This window comes from Glycine soja, chromosome 3, assembly GCF_004193775.1.
Source record: "Glycine soja cultivar W05 chromosome 3, ASM419377v2, whole genome shotgun sequence".
In the NCBI taxonomy this organism is placed as follows: Eukaryota; Viridiplantae; Streptophyta; class Magnoliopsida; order Fabales; family Fabaceae; genus Glycine; species Glycine soja.
The window spans coordinates 26491166-26495037 of NC_041004.1; positions in this window are offsets into that span (position 1 = coordinate 26491166).

Below are 3872 nucleotides of genomic sequence, written 5' to 3' on the forward strand. Positions count from 1 at the left end.
TTGAGGCTGATATTTCAAGGCAGAGTAAGGTTGAAGGCTGGGGCCATCAAAACTGCACACTACAGATTCTACGTTAAGTGGGATGTTTTGATAGGTTTGAAGAAAGGCTTGGTGGTTCAAGTTCCTCTCCTCGGAGTTACACCCTGCGATGTCGATCAATGATTATCATTTCTATAATATGGCCCTCCTCAAGCTACCTATATCTTGTTTTGTTTATGTCTTCAATTCATTGTAATAATGTCCTACTACTCTTACTCTCTTTTATTTTTCTTTTCTAATCAGCAATTATATTTAGAGCCATATGAGTTTGAGTTTTTTTATGGGGTTTGTTTTTCAAATTGAAAGAATTTCCAAGTCGCAATGTCAAAGGTTATGTTATTAATATTATTTATTTTAAGGAACTAGCAGAATGTATTTTTGAGTTTGCATTTGGGTTTGTATAAATTCAGCACCTCAGACTGGTGGTGAGGTAAGATCAAAATAAAACCCCTCCTATTGGTCACCTTCATTTTACTTTGTAATCCTCTGTTTCCTTTTTCTTAATTATTTAATTTGAACAATTTAATTGTGAGTTTGTGACAACTGACCCTTTCTCTGTGTACATAGTTTTAATGTATCACGTGCCATTAGGTAGCAGTACCTGGCATTTGAAGATATGATCTCTCGGATGCGAGAAGGTGGCTAGGTAAGATCATGATATTTTTGTTACTTTAATGTGTTCTTTCATGTTATTTTGCATAAGTTTTAATTTGGATTTAGGTTGGGATATTTGTTGCCACAAATAGTATCAAATAACGAAGAAACATGTTGATGAAATTAGTTGAAGAAGATGCAAGATGCATGGTAGTCAAAGATGGCACTAAAATAACTATATGATATGACTATGATAAATTTAGTTTTTAACTCTTATGATCCATCTTTTCGTGTTTATGTTGTAGATAATCTTTTTCAATTTTTCCTAATTATTGGGATTGTAACTAATTAGGAAAAAAGAAGGTTAGGGGCTTACCTAGTCTTTGATCGGCAACGTTTTTCCAGTTTTTCACATTTGCTAGGCCATAGTATCATTTTATAATCTAATGAGATCCTTCTTAGCAAACTGTTTATGAAATTTTTTTATTCATGTGTCACAGCTTAAATATTTTATTATAGTTTCTTGTTCAAACTAAATATAGGTAGTAGTATATAGTATAACCAACACAAACAGATTGATGAATTAATTTATGATGAGTTTATACAAAAATTTGAAATATAAATCTTGGTGACTACTAATTTCCTCTAGTTTTTGGTCCTATATAATATCCTTGGTCCTATTCTTTTGCACAGGTTTAGTTCTCTTCAAATTTTGGATTCACCATTCATTTCCAAATATGTTAATTCATTAAGAAAGTGTAGAAACCATTTTTTCTCCTTAGCTAATGCTAGCTAAATAATATCATATTTTCACCGTAATTGGAGCACATTAAGTATTGCATTAATTTACTCAAGAATTCTATTGCTTATGTTTTCAAGTGACTATTCCAATAATTTTAGGGTAACTTGGATTTATTTCTTTTGTAGGTGCTAATTGAGGTTCCCTATATATTCGTTCAAGTTATTTTATATGTGTTAATCACATATCCTATGTTGGGCTATGATTGGTTTGCTTACAAAATATTAGAGATTCTGATATTGAGGTTATGGTACATCAAGAAGAGTCTCAAAGTTTTAATCTCACAAAAAATCACAGTGAGGGAGTGATTTCTACCAATGGTCAACTTGGGGCACAACTTTCACAAGAAGAATAAAAAGAGATTGGTGATGTTGGGTGGAAGACCTTCTGGGATTATAGTTCATTTTCCAAGGGATTAGTCATATGGCAAGTTCTTATTGTTTCTATTCCTGCTACCATGGCATCAATATATATTCAGGTTTCTTCACTTTCTAATTTTTTTTTTGTTAGAATTTTATTGCCTTATCAAAATCTTTATATAGAAAACCATAGTCCTACATACATACAACCTAGAAAAATTCACAAGGAATTCATGGTACTAAATGGTTTCCTTTCTTTTACTTGCAATGTATGGGTTGGAATAAATGAAGTCGTGCTCAAAATTGCTCTTGCTTTAGTTATTAGCTTACTTTGGATTCAACAATCATTTTGTGGTTAGTATAGCAATTTGGAACATTCTAAGTAATTGGCTTTCCAATTGTTTTTAGTATCATAGCTTATGCACTTAAATTTTGGTGCTTGATTGCTTAAATAAAAATTGAATAATACAGCAGCTTTTGATAGGCATCCCATGGACACTTCAAGGAGTATTTAATTTCAGTTTCGCTTTGCATTTAGCACTTAACTCATTTTGTAGTCAGTATCACAAATTACCAATTTTTTTTATTCGACTCTCTAATTCTTGTCATTAGTAGCATCCTTGAATACTGATATTTAGGTGTTTTATGGTTAAATAGTAAAAAGGAAGGAAATAGCTGAATTTGATACATTAGGCATTGCATGGGCACTTTATTCCTGCAATATGATATAATTCATATTTAATTTCAGTTTTATGTTCTAATATTGAGTTTTTTTGAGTTTTCCTGTTCCATGTTTTACATGTTTCATCTCAGTGATAAATAAAATCCAAATAAGCCAAAAATCCCTGTCTATTTTTATGCTTGCCATTATTTTTTGCAGATGAAACTTTTGATACATCTAGCTTAAACAAGTGGAGGTGTAGATGTTCTTTCCAAGGGAACCAGAGCTACTCTGTTGCTAATTGTTCAAAATCATGTGATTGCCACTCAGGTATACTATTAATTTTCTATTGGAATAAAGACAAGCAGGCTCTTACAATGTTTTGTTAGGAACAATATGCATGGTAGGAATGCAATATATTTTCTCCATTTTGAGTGAAATGGGGATATAGTGATCACCACCTTATAAGGTACTACAAGTACCGGCTCTATAATATCTGTTAGTTGGGTTGAATAATATTTCTCTCCAATCTCAAAGTCTCTCTAAATATCTTCAACTATAGTACAATATGCATTTAAAATTTAAAAGGAGGTGTTATCCTAATCTAATGACTGCCCGTTGGTATCAAATTAAAATGATATCTACTCTTCTGTTATTGTGACTGCCTGTTGGTATCAAATTAAAAGATTCGACTGCCTATCCAAATGCTTTGTTAGCAATAGTTTTAATTGATCAAGTCAATATTGATTAAAATTTATGCTCCTGCAACTAGTTATAATCTCTTCTTTTCACTCACCCAACTCTTGGAAGCGTTCAGATTGACAGGAAACTGGTTAAACAGATAGTGATGACTTCAGTTTATGGTGTTACCTTTGTTGGGACACGAGAGCAAATCAAGAGAAGATTAGAGGAGAAAGGTCTTATTACTGATGAAAAACTTTTATTTGTTGCAGCTTGCTATGCTGCTAAAGTAAGTTTCAGCCATGTTATAGGAACCTGTATTAGTTGTTAGAAATTGCAATGGCTGGCTTGATGTGTATTTCTCATCATTGCATCAGCAGGATATTATTACCGGCTGGAATACTTATATTACAGAAGATATTCTTTTATAGATCCGATCAAACCTAGATAAAGTTTTTAGATCAAGTTGGTTATTTCACAGTATTTTATATTTAGTACTATCTGAGTGTTCAGATCTTAATGGGTTTGGTTTGATTAAATCTATCCATAATATATGAGTGGAAATACATGTGAACCAACATGCAAAGACATGCTTATACAATAAATCTGCTTTCTTGTCTTATATTTTATACTCTTACCATTCTATAGGTGACATTAACTGCGCTTGGAGAAATTTTTGGTGTTGCACGTGTCATTATGGGTTGGCTTGGTGATTGTGCAAAGGTATGGTCTCATAGCA